Genomic DNA, 17,368 nt, shown 5'->3' with positions numbered 1-17,368 from the left:
TTATCTTAGCCTGCTTGGCACACTTTCCTCATTCCTGAAGAAGGGCTCACGCCCGAACGTCGATTCTCCTGCTCCTTGGATGCTGCCTGACCTGCTGCGCTTTTCCAGCAACACATTTTCAGCTCTGATCTCCAGCATCTGCAGTCCTCACTTTCTCCAATGCTGAAAATAAACCAATCTAATTGAACTGAGCAGCACAGTATTCCATCAAGTCTGAGTGTTATGTCTGATTTGAATGAGACAACACCATTTGGCAGCAGAATATTGTAGTTTCAGTCTGTGATAAAATAAAACAGTGTTCAGTGGACTAAATACAAGATTCAATTGTACTTCAAAATTTATCAAAATAGCATTTAAAGGAAAGCTGAAACAAACAGGAATTGAGGAAATAATCAGTTTATAGATTTTGACATTTGTAAAGTGAATGCTTTTGGTACAAATACTGCCATTTCAGCAGCGAAATTTATGCTTTGCCTCAGAGTTCAGATTCTCCATTAAAGCTTTTTCCATGCAATCTTGGGAGTTCTTACCTTTGTGACTTACGATGTTATGGAAGGGATCATGCATGGAAAATGTCAATAGAAATAGTAACTCTGAAAGAGAAGGGACTCCTAATTAGTCCCCATTTAGATTTTATGACGGCCTTGAGATCTGCTCATCCTGACAGTACGTATTCCTGTTACATATTGTCTTAGCCTCGGGGAACCATAGGAAAATGCAGATTTATTGTACCTATCATACCAGCATATTTCATTCACCATTATGCGAAACCATCGTACAATGATGCAGGACTATTTATTACAGATTAAATTGTGGTACATGGATGGTTTAGTAAGGTTCTGGAGGTATCATTTGTGTCATTAACTGACTCATTATCAGGTCTGCAAATCTCACATCTTTCAGCAGCCTTGGAAAATGAGGAAGGAAGTAATGCTGCTGCAATAATTTTAAATCTTAAAGGTTGAAAGGCTTCTGTTCTTACATTACAGTTTGATCATACATGGATCCCCTTTCATTCACCTTAGTGTGTCTTACTATTTGCAGTATTTACTCTTCAATATTGCTTTCTCACCAAAACAAGAGGTGACATTTACTTGTTGTGCTGTGCTATGCCAACACAACTTCTCAAGTTTGCATCACAGGGAAGTTTGCTGAAAATCATCCCTCCCTTGCTATCTTTCCACATCATCTTTAGTCTTCATGATTTACCTCGACTATCTTTTCAATTCTCCACTCCGTTCTTCAGCCCTTTACTTAGATTCTTTTCGGAGAATACATATCCCACCAGGCTGTTAAATATTCTTACACTATGCAGTCATTTATTGTAAGAATGTTCACCATGCTACTTTCGAATGTTTAATTACCTACACTACTTGTCTTCTTACACCCAAAATTTAAACAAGAAAACTAAGTGATTTATTCATCAACAGTTTAGCTAAACTTTTAAAATTTCAATGAATGATTATGGAAGATTTCTGATACTCTATGTTGTGTCAATAACCCAATAACATGTCAGAGGCAGCTTCACAGCGGGAGGCTGGAGTGCTGCCATATGATTTTACACATTCACGTATATAGGATTATATAGAATACATCTATAGCAAAACACAAACGTCTGGACGATTTTCCCATGCAGATTGATGCCTTGAGAGTAGTTGACCTTGGAGCACTAGGCTGACATTACTGTCTCCTGGTGCTCTCTTGGTCTTTTTCTAGTTGAACCACACCCACCGTGACTTTGACAGTCTGCTCAAGGGACCATCTGACAAGATCTCCTCTACCCACAGGTACTCAAGGACATTACTTTCTGATCACTACCTGATGGACAGGTGTTAAAGGTTTTACCTCCAAATTGTTCCATAAAGGACAGGAGGCCCAACTACTTGTAGCAGTCTATTGTAATATATTCAGCCAAACGGTGGTGAATTTGTGGGGGGCTGTGGAAGCCAAGTTGCTGAGATTATTTAGGTATATATATATATATATAGGTATGTGATTAGTAAGGGGCAATCAAAAGTTACGGGGGAAAAGCAGGAGAAACATATCAGTCATGTTCGAATAGCGGAGCAGACCCCCTTGTTTACACCCTTTATGTAAAATAATCTAACCTTACTAATTAGTCTATAAAGTGGACCCCTGCCAAAGGCTTTACTAAAGTACATGTCAACAATGTTTACCACTCTGCCCTCATCAACTTTTCTGGTTATTTCATTAAAAAAACTCAATCAAGTTTGAGAGATATAATTTTCCTTGCAGAAAACCACGCTGACTATTCCTAATCCATCCTTGCCTGTTCAAATGTATGTAAATCTTATCTTTCAGAATCATCTCTAACAACTTTCGCACTACTGAGGTCAGGCTCAGAGGTCTATAGTTTCCATGCCTTTCTTAAACAATGTCACAACATTAGCCAGTATTCCACCTGTGTTTGTAGATGATACAAATATTTCTACTAGGGTTCCTGCAATTTACTCCCTAACTTCCCAACTTCCGCAACATTCTGGAATACACTTGATCAGATCTGGGAGATTTACCTACCTTTATGTTTTCTAAGAGCTCAAGCACTTGCTCTTCTGTAACGTAAACCATTTTCAAAACATCAATGTATTGACAAAGTACTGAGGGTCTACACACAGCTTGATGTAGCCACACACAAAGGTGGCGATCAGATGAGGTCCGCATCAGATACGCCTTTTGTCCCCTTATCCAGAGCCTTGTACATAGCGTCCTTGCAGCCATGGTCCAAACCATTTTCCATTTCATCTGGAGGTCAAAGACAATTAAAGCAACTAATTATCAAGTAATTTAAAGAAGAAGACAGTTTAACACAGAATTTCTGGTTTAACTCAGAACCTTTAGTGAAAATAAATAGAATGCAGTAAGAATCATGGCAAGGTTACGAAGCATGGGAAATCTACATTCCGGTTATGAAGGCTAGGAAAATCTCATGTATAGCAGTGAGATGTGGAAGAATTGTCAACGCTGAAGAATAAAAAAAACTTTAAAGGAGATAGAACACTCAATTATATTAGAAAACTACAGCATTGGATTTAGTATTGCCATGAAGAAAAACTTTCAGAGATGGGCCAAATGAAACATAGTTGGACATCTGGAGAAGATGATTCTTGTAACATAGAACAGCTTTCAAACTGGATAATAAGACAAAAGGTGAACAAGTAGATGCACTTCAATACCCGAATTAAAGTATAACAGGTGATGTTATTGCTCATTAAGGAGGAAATCATAGAATCATAACCTCCCTACAGTGTGGAAACAGGCCATTTGGCCCAACAAGTCCACACTGACCCTTCAAAGAATATCCCACCCAGATCTATTCCCCTACCTCTATTCCTTTAAAACGTTCCCTGACTAATGCACCTAATCTACACATCCCTGAAAACTATGGGTAATTTAGCATGGCCAATTCACATAACCTGCATATCTTTGGACAGTGGGAGCACCCAGAGGAAACCCACGCAGTCACAGGGAGAATGTGCAAACTCCACACAGACAATCACCCGACGCTGGAATTGAACCCAGATTCCTGATGCTGTGAGGTAGCAGTGCTAACCATGAAGCCACCATGCATTAAAATTGAAGAGGCATTGAAAGCTTTTGACAAATTATTCCAATATCAGAACTAATAGAATTCTTGACAGAACAAGATTCAATAAATTGTCATCTTTTTTGTTGTCACATGTACCCAGACATAGTGATAGTTTTTTCAGGCAGCTCATAGCGTACAAAGTGCATCAGGTTATCAGAAAAGAGTACAGAATACAGTGTTACATCCACAGAGAAGGTGCAGAGAGAAAGATCAGTATTAGTATGAGAGGTCCGTTCAAAAGTCTGATAAGAACGGGGAAGAAGCTGTTCTTGAATCTGTATATACTTGTATTCAAACCTTTGTAGTTTCTGCCCAACAGAAGAGGGTAGAAGAGAGTATAACCTTCATGAGAAGAGCCTTAGATTACATTGGTTGCTTTCCCAAGGCAGCAAGAAATATAGATGGAGTTAATGGATGAAAGGTTGGTTTGCATGATGAACTAGGCTGTGTTAACATCTGTAGTTTCTTGTGATCTTGGGAAGAGCAGTTGCCACACCATGCTGTAATGCATCTAGATAGGCTGCTTTCTAAGGAATCTCTATAAAAAATTAGTAAGAGTCCTAGTTGAATCCATAGGTAATTTCATTCATTATCTTCCCAGAACAGTAAAGATAAGTGACTATTGCTATTTAAAATCAGAATTTATAAGAGATTAGATTGTTGAGTCTTTGTCAGATTTATTATACTCCAAAGAAGATATAACCCTAGAGAAATGCATTCAGATGGAGTCGAGCAGAAATCCGAAAGCAAAATAGGTCAATCCTCAGAGAAGATGATAAAATTTGGCACAAGAGACCTTCAGAATCTATTCGTTTCTAAAGGTACAAAACCACAAAAGACAAACCAGATAAACCCTTGCAGCAGTTAGGACAGACACCAATGCCCAGATTTAAAAATGAATGATTTTATTGTAACAATATAGGTTACTTTAAGAAAATATACCAAAAGTGAATACAATTACAGAAAATACAAAAGATCAAAGAACTACACACAAAAAGATAAATGAAATAGAATAGTCTTCAGTAGAAGATAAACCAATGTTTACAAATGAGAAATAAACGATTCAGACCAAACATTTTGGCATGCAGACATGTTCAGCAATGGATTTATCACAAATGTCATAGTCCAAGTACGAGCAATTGTGGCAGTATTGTCAGGTCGAGAACCTTGTTTGACAGAACACTGTTTACAACCAACACAAGTTCAGCTACCTAGTCCAAGCGGCATGACACTTAAGTGTGTGCTCCAAACAACTGTTCAACATCAGGGACATCAAATACTAGAAAATCTTTATGTACTTCACAACCAAAATTATTCACTTCTGAGCAGACCTCAATCTCTTTGAAAAGGTATAAGATGTTAAACAACAGAAGTTCAAGGAAAAACTGGCAAAAGTTTTTCTGAACTCTAAATGCAAATAGTGGAATGTGAATAAAAAGCAGGTTAGTTACAATAGAAACAGAAAATGCTGAATAAACTCAACAGGTCTGGCAGCGTCTGTGGAAGGAGAATCAATGTTAATTATGTTCCAAAGAAGAGTCTTCTGATTCAAACATTAACACCATTTCTCTCTCCCCTTCTCTCTCCATAGATGCTGCGTCACCTACTGATGCTGTAGGTGCCCTGTAGATGCAGAAAGGCTGTTTTCCTTTGGGTAGAGTCAAGGATCAGAAGACATAGTCTCAGAATAAGGTATTGAGATGAGGAAATTCGGCATGATGGCAAATACCCTTGCTAACTTTTATAGGTGCTCCATCGAGAGCATTCTGTTTGGATGCATCACTACCTGGTATGGCTTCTGTATCATTCAAGATCAGAGATGGTTACAGACAGTGGTGGACTCAGCCTGGACAATCACAAAGGCCAACCTCCCATCTACAGAATCCATTTCCCAGGCCCACAGTGAAGGAAAGGCCGCCAGCGTTCTCAAAGATCCATCCCACTCTGGCAATGTTTTTCTACAATCTCTACCATCAGGAAGAAGGTACAGAAGCCTGAACACACCTCGCAGCTGGTTTTGTAACAGTTTCTACCCTATTGTTGTTAAAATATTGAATGGACTCACAAAGTCTCAACGTTCATCTGTTCCTGTGTTTTTGTTTTTGCTGCTGTTTATCTATTATTTACTTATCTATGCTACTTAACTCTGTGATCTGCCTTAATTACTCACAAGGCAAAGCTTTTCACTGTGCCTCAGTATATGAGACAATAAGTTCAATTAAATTCAATTTCTGAGGGATAGGATGTACATGTATTTGGAAAGGCAAGGACTGATTAGGGATAGTTAACATGGCTTTATGCATGGGAAATCATGTCTCACAAACTTGATTGAGTTTTTGAAGCAGTAATAAAGAGCATTGATGAGGGCAGAGTAGTACATGCGATCTATATGGACTTCAGTAAGGCATTCAACAAGGTTCCCCATGAGAGACTAGTGAGCAAGGCTAGATCCCATGGAATACGGGGAGAACTCACCATTTGGATTCAGAAAGAAGACAGAGGGTGGTGGTGGAGGGTTATTTTTCAAACTGGGGCCTGTGACCAATGGAGTGCCACAAGGATCGGTGCTGGTCCACTACTTTTCATCATTTATATAAATGATTTGGATGTGAGCATAAGAGATATAGTTAGTAAGTTTGCTGATGACACCAAAATTGAAGGTGTAGAGGACAGTGAAGAAGATTACCTCAAATTACAACCGAATCTTGATCAGATGGGCCAATGGGCTGAGAAGTGGCAGATGGAGTTTAATTCAGATAAATGTAAAGAGCTGCATTTTGGGAAAGCAAATCTTTGCAGGACTTACACACTTAATGGTAAGGTCCTAACGAGTGTTGCTGAACAAAGAGACCTTGTAGTGCAGGTTCATAGCTCCTTGAAAATGGAATCGTAGGTAGGTAAGATAGTGAAGAAGGCGTTTGGTATGCTTTTCATTATTGGTCAGAGTATTGAGTACAGGAGTTTGGGAGGTCATGTTGTGGCTGTACAGGACATTGGTTAGGCCACTGTTGGAATATTGCGAACAATTCTGGTCTCCTTCCTATTGGAAAGATGTTGCGAAATGTGAAAGGGTTCAGAAAAGATTTACAAGAATGTTGCCAGGGTTGGAGGATTTGAGCTATAGGGAGAGGTTGAATAGGCTAGGGTTGTTTTCCCTGGAGGATTGGAGGCTGAGGGTGACCTTATAAAGGTTTATAAAATCATGAGGGGCATGGATACGATAAATAAACAAAGTATTTTCCCTAGGATGGGGGAGTCCATAACTAGAGGGCATAGCTTTAGAGTGAGAGGGGAAATATATAAAAGAGACCTTAGGGGCAACTTTTTCACTCAGAGGTTGGTATGTGTATGGAATGAGTTGCCAGAGGAAGTGGTGGAGGCTGGTATAATTGCAACATTTAAAAGGCATCTGGATGGGTATATCAAAAAGAAGGGTTTGGAAGGATATGAGCCAGGTGCTGGCAGGTGGGACTAGATTGGGTTGGGATATCTGGTCGGCATGGACGAGTTGGACCATAGGGTTTGTTCAGTGCTATACACTTCTATGACTCTATGAATTCATTGTATTCCTTCCGTCAGAGGGTAGTGAATCCATGTTATAGCAAAGGCTACATCAACAGGCATAAAGATCACCAAAGCACACCACAATAGAAATACAAGAGGATGAGGACCTATAAGTCATTAGAAAATCACAGACTTTAGACCATGAGGAAAACATTCCAAGTCAAGTATTATCTATCTAGCAAACTGCCATTCTTTCTAGTCCAAAGGGAATATATTAAGGGAGAATAGTAAATCCTCATAAAGTCAAACATTTGAGACTGGAGAAGGGATCATGTTAAATATAATTATATAAGCAAATGTGTGACAATTTAATAGTTATAAGGGAAAAATGACTTGGCTGACAATGTTGTATGTAGGTCTGTAGTATTGCTTACAGTTATGGTGTAATGGACTGTAATAAGTATCGCTTACAGTTATGATGTCAGGGAGAATTAGTCAGAGTAAAGGAGATTGTGGGAGACAGACCTGGGACTACAAGTTATCTTGGCATTCGGTAGGTAAAAGCAGATACCAAGTCTTTGGATGGGGAATGAGAAAGGAGACATAGCTTAAAAAATATTTTTTTTTCCAAAGTGTTGAGTACAATTGGATTGAAGGTTGCACAAAAAATGGACACTGTTTTGAAATGGCTGAACCTGCATTATCACAAATGAACAGGAAAAGTCTGACAGCATATAAGGAGGAAAAGCCATTATATTATTTATTTCCTGCCATCAGCAACACTCACAGTGCTTCACATCTGGTATACTCTGGCATCCAGCATTGCTAAGTGTGTCTCATGGGAATTTGGAGTTTAAGCGGTCGACATTACTACTGTAATTGACTGGAGTGTAGAAGTTGCCTATTCAGAAACATTGATCCTGTAGCATAGCTGGTCCACATACTGGAGTGAGTTATCCTGTCAACAAAGGTGAATGAACCAGTTGCATTATAAGTGTCACAGGTATCCATCTGAGATATAAATGAGTTTGAATCAAAGGTTCACCCTTAGAAATTCTGACTTAATGAGCAAGTGTCACCATTGTGGTACCGAGTTGGTCCATATTCTGCTGGGTTGATAGAAATATCATCTGAAGATAATTACTACTCATCAATTCAACATTAGAGGGGTGAAAAGTTTTTGGATAGTTTGGACCTTCACTCAATTAACATTTGGAGCCAAGGGAAAAGTGAGTAACTTTTTTTTTGTAGTGTAAAATATTAGTAGACAGAAGAATACCTGAAAGTTGACCTCAAAGGAACATATGAGAATACAAAGCTAATACCAACTAGGGATCAATCAAGACAATTTACAGACAATTAACAAATCACTAATCAGACACCATCAGGTCACAGACTGTTTTGTTCATGAGTCTGATGCCAATACAGGGGCAATAGAATTTTCAAAGAGTACATTTGGAGAGAAATCCACTTTTAAAGAAATTATTCTAAAAAAAAACCTTTTGGCAGATTTAAGTTTAATGAAACTGTAATTTGAACTGCCTTTTCTTTGAAGATATTGAAGACCATTTCTCACTATCTCTCAATATTATTGAATATGAAGATAATACAGTCCTTTTAAAACTCGATTCACAATGGGTCACTGTGATTTAAACCATTTGGTGGGAAACTAGTATGGTGAAATTGTAAGTGGAAAGTAACATTGAGCAACATGTAAAACAGGCACCAAATCTGATTTGTGTAATTTCTTACCAGGCAGGTTAGATTAAAATTCCCTGCATAGTTTCAGAAAAGGAAATATGAATTGATATTAGGTTCAATGATATGCTGTTCTATAACAAGAAGTACGCCTGCAGACTATTTAAGATGTTAATATGCATAAAGCATAATTAATTTTTTGACTTATGTCCTCTTGTTCATGAAATGTTAATCGGGGCTCCATCTGTCTGCTCAGGTGGATGTTAAAGGTTCCATGGCACCATTTGAAGACAAGCAGGGAGTGCTCCCAGTATTCTCAACCACATGGAATATTGATTAATTGTCCATCCTTTTTCATGCTGTTTGTTGGATCTTGCTGTGTGCGAAATGGCTGCTAACACCTACATGGAATTAGCTGTTGCTATTTAAAATAATTAATGTGAGGCTTACGTTTGAGCACAGAGGATGAAATAGATTACTAATAGTGTGGAAACAGGCCCTTCAGCCCAACAAGTCCACACCGACCCACAACCCTAACACTACAGGTAATTTAGCGTGGGCAATTCACCTAACCTGCACATTTTTGGATTGTGGGAGGAAACCAGAGCACCTAGAGGAAACCCACACAGACACAGGGAGAATGTGCAAACTCCACACAGACAGTTACCCGAGGCAGGAATTGAACCCTAGTCTCTAGCACTGTGAGGCAGCAGTGCTAACCACTGTGCCACCGTGCCACCCAAGTGCAAGTCATTTCTTTACTTATGGCACTTTACATTCTCATTGCATTTAGGATTAGCTTCCCAATGTACACTGATGTACACAGTTCTACCTGCTCACTATCTCTTTTGTGTCCTCCAGTGCCATTGTGGTGTGAAACAACATATCTCTTATCCAAACTTGAATGAGTTGCATTTTGTTTCAGTGAAATATTGTGTTGGAATATGGGATCCCCCTGAAACATGTGCATACTCAGCACCTCATATTCAGTTCTGAGGAAAGGTCACCAGACCTGAAATGTTAACTTTGATTTCTTTTCACAGACACTGTTCAGCTTTTCCAGCAACCTCTGTTTTCATTTCTGATTTACAGCGTCTGCAGTTCTGTCGACTTTTATTCAGCATTTCCCATGTAGCATGAAACCTCATTTAACTGTGTCACATTAACAATAGGCCTTCCAAAAGCATAAACAAAAGACTTATTGGGTGCCACACTATCCCATATTGTTCAGAAATAAGAAGTTTTAGTTCTTAACATGAATGAAAACTAATATTCAAACTGAGCTGAGCAAAGGGACAATGGACATTCTGGCATCAAGAGTCATTGTCATTGGCTGAGAGGGTTTAGATAAGTGATTGATTGGTGACAACATAAATGGTCAGTTGCCAAATGACGTATATAAATTAGGATGGGGAGGAAAGAGAGGGGCAGGTGCAAGAGCAGAAGAACAAACTATCATCTTCTTGAGGGAAGACATCTTGCCACAATGGTCGCCCTCTTGTCCATTGCTAACTAGTTTCATTCACTTGCCATAGACAGTCTTACTCACTGCTGTCGGGATATTGTGAGACCTCTGGCACCAACATCATATTTAAAAGACTGCTATGCAACTGATCAAAGCTTGGTAGCCTGGAGTTCCCCTGAACATACAGCCATAGAGTCAAACAGTACAGTAACAGACCTGACATCCATCATGAATAGGGCAAACAAGGGAAAATTAGCACCCCACTTTGAAGACAGGAATGATGGATGAGATCGTGCAAAAGAGTGATTTTCTCTTCTCACAGGACTGACAGAGACAATCAAGATACCAGACCCTGCCAGCCTGGTCCAAGATTGCCACCTGGGTTAGTGCTGTGACCACAATCTAGTGAAATATCTGATACTGCTATAAAGAGATCTACTCTGCTAGTGTAAGTGCAACCATCTTCTGAAGAGACGCTGATATCTACACGTCCTACAAACAAGGAAGAAACATTGTTCATTGCTATATTACATTGCCATTCCCTCATGTCTACTGCATACCCACCTCCTGGCTCCCCAAAACCTGTCCACCATCTACAAGGCACAAGTCAGGAGCGTGATGGAATACTCCCCACTTGCCTGGATGAGTGCAGCCTCAGCAACACTGAAGAAGCTTGACACCATCCAGGTCAAAACAGCCCACTTGATTGGTTTTACATCCACAAGCATCCACTCCCTCCACCACCAATGCTCAGTAGCTATCTACAAATGCACTGCAGAAATTCACCAAAGATCCTCAGCCAGCACCTTCCAAACACATGACCACTTCGATCTAGAATGATAACAGCAGCAGATACATGGGAACACCACCACCTTTAATATCCACACCAAGCCACTCACCATCCTGACTCGGAAATATATTGTCATTCCTTCACTGTAGCTGGGTCAAAATCCTGGAATTCTGTCCCTAATGGCATTGTGGTTCAACCCACAGCAGGTGGACTGCAGCAGTACAACAAGGCAGCTCACCACCACTTCTCAAGGGCAATTAGGGATGGGCAATAAATGCTGGTCAGCCAGCCAGCGACACCCACATCCCACAAATGAATGAATTTAGAAATGCATTCTTATAACATCACAATTTCTGATCCTTGGTAACGTGTATTCTCTCTTTTTTCCCTCCTGAGTGGACCAGCTGGATGCCACAGTGTCCATCACTCTAGCCATTGCTGCTCAGCCCTAATGGCAAGGCAAAAGGTGAGTGATGAACCTTTACCTCACTCGAGCTGCTCCTTCATTGCCAGGAGAGGGGTAGTGTCAATGTCTGTAAAATATCGATAATAAGGAAACTAATGTAATTAAAGAGTGACAAATGTCCAGGACTTAACTGTTTCCATCTAAGGGTGTTAAACGAAGTAGGGGAGGACATTGTAGACGCCCTAAGTATAATCTTTCAAAGTTCCCTAGATATAGGAGACCGTCCTCTGGATCAGAAAATTGCACAGGTACTCTGCTTTTTAAGAAGGATGAAAGAGGAAAACAGAGAATTATCGACCTGTTAGACTAACATCTGTGATGGGGAAATTGTTAGAGTCTATAATTAAGGATGGAGGAACTGAACACCTTGAACATTTCCAGTTAATCAGGGAGAACCGATATGAAATTATGACAGGTAGATCATGCCTGACAAATCTCATTGAACATTTTGAGGAGATGACTAAGACAGCGGACAAGGGAATGTCGATGGGTATTGTTTGTGTAGACTTCCATAAGGTGATTAATAAAATCCCACATAAGACACAATTACCTAAGGGTGGAACCCACAGAATTGAGGATAAATTACTGACATGGCTGTGAAATTGGTAGAGTCGCAGATGACAGAAAGTAAGGATAATGGGTAGGTACTTAAATTGGCAGGATCAGTGTTAGGGCCTCAATTATTTACATTATTTATTAACAACTAGAATAATGACATAGAAAGGCATGTATCCAAATTTGTGGATGACACAAAGTTAGTGGCATTGTAGAAAAAAAGGTGATAGCATAAAATTACAAAGAGATAATAATAGACTAAGTCAATGCACAAAACTGGGGCAGATGGAGTTCAATGTAAGCAAGTGTGAGGTTATCCATTTCAGATTGAAATAGGATTGATCAGAGTACTTTCTGGATGGCATGAAGTTAAATACATAGATGTCTAAAGAGACTTAGGCGTTCAGGTGCATAGGCCTTTAAAATATCATGAACGAGTACAGACAATAATGAAGAAAGCTAATGGAATGCTGTTTTTACATCTAGAAAACTGGATTATAAGTATGCAGAACTTATACAAAACCCTGGTTTCACCCCTCTTTTCGTGTGCACAGGAAAGGGTAGGTTCGGTTTGAAAAAGTGGATGCCATACAGGTTCCTCCTGGTCTTGAAATGCAGTCCTTGGTAAAAGTGTGTCATGACTTTTCAGTCCCTTGATCAGTCCCAACACATCATATAATCGAGAGAGAGAGCTATCTCTAGCATAGGTGAAGGAGGGTCCCCTTGTGTGAGGCCCCTAAGACTTCATGCAGGTGGAGGATGATCACTACTGTTAACCACAGCAATAGAACAGCAAGGCGAGAGGCTACCACCATTTCAGCCATATGTTGCAGATATCCCAGCCAAGCAGCATCCACTGGTTTCATTTAGATCTCACTGAGTCATGGTTTATTATATTGCATCAAAAATGCATTCAGTGCAACAAATACAAGATCATGCATTACAACAAAAGAGGTCTCTGGTAGTAAGATGTCATATAACTGTTTGGACTGCATGGAGATTGTATGATTTTCCTTTGCTTCAGGTGGCAAGATTGATGTTGTAATCAACCGAGAGTCCAAAAATCAGATTCTTACCATCGAGAAATACTTTTGCAATGAAGTCCTCCCTCCTTACAGGAGAGATCAAGTACCTTCTATAAGGTGGTGAGAGTATTTACAAAATGTTTTCCTCTGCCTTAAGTCTAGGTGAGTGCCCAGCTGTGTCAGCCACCTTCCTTTTTTTCTCTTTGTAAGGAACAACGGCAACTACTGCAGGTGTCTGCATGGTTAATGGACTTGGTTTCTCCCTGTACACTCCATCCACACAACTGGGCAATGGCAACACAACTAACCTCAGAATATTGTTTATTACCGGGTAGGATCAAGCTGCTTCTGTGGACAACTTCAAGCCGCAGTCTCTGGCTGTAGTGCTTCAATGCAAAGGGGCAGTTAGCATGCTTCTACCTGTGAGGTACAATTTTAATGCAAAGGGAATAGCAACTAGCTTGTAGTAGTATGAAACAATCAAACAGCCAGGCTGATGGCATGGTTTCTGTGGCTTTAATGTGAGCAGAATGCAGGCAAGCAATGGCATTGTCATTGCAAGAGCCAAGGACTCTGGGGTAAAGCAGGCACATTAATGGTGACATAAAGATGTGGTCTTATCCTTCTGGTTTTGAAGTACTGCAAGCTTTGGAATCACAGGCATGGGGAAAGTCAAATTGTCAAGTACCTCAGAAGAAGAAATTTCGGGGTGCCTATATGATGTTTTTCTTCCCTGGAGATACCTGCTGGCATCACACTATCTCCCTGAAAAGAAGAGGGACCTAGAGCAAGGTCAATGTCTCCTATCCCATTTTCACCTTGCCACTCATGCTGAGCACTTCTGGCTAAAGCAATGGAGTGCAAAGATGCATGTGTCCAGTAGACACTGAGTGTATAGATATTGACTGTATCGCAGTCCATGATCCATGGGCAATAAAGCAATGTCCTTACCTCCATAACCATCAATGCATGGCAATCCTGAGACATGCTAGATGAAGCCAGTCTCAACAAACAGTAATGATTACACATGAGTAAGTAGAAACAAATGTAATGTGAAATGATTACATGTAAATTTGAACTTGAAAATGCTTCATGCACTCAATAAACTTTATGTTAATTGCAATGGAGTTGGGCAGGAGATATTTGGCTGTGATAAAGAGCCTCCCTATTTGTCCAGATGGCTCTTGATTAGCCTGCCCACACCTACTGCATTGTCAGCTGATGATGGGTTTCATGATTGAAAAATCTCTACTGCCACAGAATCACACAAGTCTCCTGCATGGTACTGATACTTTCGATGTTAATTATAAACACATGGGAAAGGGATAAAGCACATTTCTGGTTCCATTAGCAGGAATAGTGCCCCACTGTTAAATTCCGCCCTCAGATTTCTAAGAGTTTTGAAACTTAGAATTCCTTAAGATTTCATATTCATCTCAGAGGATCCAATTAAATCTGATAAAATAAAGAATAAATCCAAGAAGTGTTACATTTTATCCAATACAATTATGTGGGATTTGTTTAAATCTTTCAAATCCTGCGGGATTTTTAAGTGTATTTAGGTGTATGTATGTCAGGAACACAACTGCTGTTACTTTGAAACTACATTTCTACCGTATACATTGTCTATTATATGGTTGCTTTCTTCCATCTTCCCTAGAGGATGGGCAGAGGACTTGTGCCTAGTTTATGCTAGTGCTATTCCAAGAACTGTTAAGTGTGCCCAGGGCAGCATGCAAAGCCCACTTCAGGTAAAGGGAACTAGTGAGTGAAATCAAATCTCATGGTTTCCCACAAACTTTGCTAGTTTAGTTACAGTGTGGAAACAGGCCCTTCAGCCCAACAAGTCCACACCAACCCACAACCCTCTCCCCTACACTTACCCCTTCACCTAACACTACGGGAAATTTAGCATGGCCAATTTACCTAACCCGCACATTTTTTTGGATTGTGGGAGGAAACCGGAGCACTCAAAGGAAACCCACGCAAAGATGGGGAGAATGTGCAAACTCCACACAGAGAGTCGCCTGAGTTGGGAATTGAACCCGGGTGTCTGGCGCTGTGACGAGGCAGTGCTAACCACTGTGCCACCGTGTCACCCAAATCATAGTCAAAAATCAAGATTTGTACCATAATCTTTTCCTCATAATTCGAAGCCGTTAGTTTGCCAAAAGATTGCTTAATTTGAATTGTTAAATAATTCAATGTAAATAAACCAGCGCCACATCAAAACTATCTTACAATGGCACAAAATATACAGTACATCAGGACATTGAAAATATTGTTTAATTTTTAGGAAATGACGTAGATAAATTTAATTTTCAGTATTCCTGGACAGATTCTGCTAATGTTTTTGATGGTGCTAATGCCATATAGCTTAAGCACACTTTACTGTTGATCAAAGATCTATGGAATGGAAATTTACTGAAAAGAAAAGGATTAAATTGCCTCTGCGTTTAAGGACGATCCTTTGCTTGACATCGCCAGCAAATTATGTGTTTTGCTATTGAAGTACAGGCTGAATTACTAAATTATTTATGTACGTTACAACCTTAAACCTTTCAAAGGCAACTGGGAGCCTTGCATACAAACATGGTCTATCAGTGTCATTGCAAACATATGCCCTGTAATTAATAAAACCCTGTTCTTTTGTTGAAGCAGTCAGACTAATCCTGCCAATGTGGACTTCAGTCTTTCATTCCTAACTTGAGCATGTGTGCATAAAACTGATAATTTTTAATGTTATAAATAATTTGTTATTTTTAAAAGTGGTAATAGAGATTATTATAACAATGAAGTATTGTATAAATGTCCGTTTGAATTCACATTGAGAGAACTCAGTGAAAAGAAATTTGTCAACAACCTAGGTTTTGATGTGAATGGGAACCTAAAGATCTGAGTAAACTGATTGGATGGTGCTTTTAGGTATCTCATTTTAACAGCATATATTTTTTCAGTTTTTTCCATTCCCCTGTCATGACAATATTAGATGAGATATTTACTTTGGCAAGTGACATGAATTGAAGGCAAGCAATGATCACTGAAATTAACAATCTAGGACTGAGATATACCTGATATTGGCACTTAGACAGGTAGGTCATTAAAGGGGTTGCAATCACAGCCGAGTAGAGAAGTAGGCATGCTATGGAAATGTGATAGGAAGAGGTATTCAGGTTGAGGGAGGTCAGTTAGTTATGGGTCCACCTGGAAAGGTTCATTAGTTTATGGAGTTGTGATCTGGAGTGGGATGACTCAGAGTGTCAGGGACAATCAAGACTTTGGGTTAGGGTGTTCAGGGTAATGGAATAGGAATCAAGGTGACAATCAGGTGACAAGGCAACAGTACCAGAAGTAAAAAAGTGTGTTTGGAATACGGAGCTAGGAAATGGACTTCACATTTTGCAGTTCCATATTCAGATAAATATATTATTAAAATGTAACCTGTTGGACGCACAGGTAATAGTGCTTGTCAGGAATGCTGGATGACTAAAGAAATTGAGGGTTTGGTTAAGTAAAACAAGGAAACATACGTCAGGTATAGACAGGATAGATCGAGTGAATCCTTAGAAGAGTATAAAGACAGTAGGACTTTATACTTAAGAGAGAAATCAGGAGGGCAAAAAGAGGATATGGCAAATAGAATTAAGGAAAATCCAAGGGTCTTTTACAAATACATTAAGGGCAAAAGGGTAACTAGGGAGAGAATAGGGCCCCTCAAAGATCCAGGCGACCTCAAATTCACCTGGACAGTCTCAGATTCCTCCCTCCCCTTCCTCGACCTTTCTATTTCTATCTCAGGCGACCGAATCAACACGGACATCTACTACAAACCAACCGACTCCCACAGCTACCTGGACTACACCACCTCCCATCCTGCCCCCTGTAAAAACGCCATCCCATTCTCCCAATTCCTACGTCTCCGCCGCATCTGCTCCCAGGAGGACCAGTTCAAAATACGCACAACACAGACGGCCTCCTTCTTCAAGGACCGCAATTTCCCCCCCGACATGGTCGACGGTGCCCTCCACCGCATCTCCTCCACTTCCCGCTCCTCCGCCCTTGAGCCCCGCCCCTCCAACCGCCACCAGGACAGAACCCCACTGGTCCTCACCTACCACCCCACCAATCTCCATGTACAGCGCATCATCCGCCGTCACTTCCGCCACCTCCAAACAGACCCCAGCACCAAGGATATATTTCCCACCCCTCCCCTATCAGCTTCCCGTAGAGACCACTCCCTCCGCGACTCCCTCGTCAG

General features: G+C 40.3%; 1 long non-coding RNA gene across 2 annotated transcripts in view; it reads right to left on the bottom strand.

Moving 5' to 3' along the window:
- Positions 1-17,368, bottom strand: part of LOC122552026 — a 32,635-nt gene that overhangs the window by 11,755 nt on the left and 3,512 nt on the right. For both annotated transcript variants that reach the window (XR_006312269.1, XR_006312270.1), the window contains exon 2: positions 2,539-2,763. This is a non-coding gene — a long non-coding RNA (uncharacterized LOC122552026). The remainder of the gene's footprint in view (positions 1-2,538; positions 2,764-17,368) is intronic.

This window comes from Chiloscyllium plagiosum, chromosome 7 (assembly GCF_004010195.1).
Source record: "Chiloscyllium plagiosum isolate BGI_BamShark_2017 chromosome 7, ASM401019v2, whole genome shotgun sequence".
Lineage (NCBI taxonomy): Eukaryota > Metazoa > Chordata > Chondrichthyes > Orectolobiformes > Hemiscylliidae > Chiloscyllium > Chiloscyllium plagiosum.
This window is presented reverse-complemented; position numbering and strand designations above follow the sequence as displayed.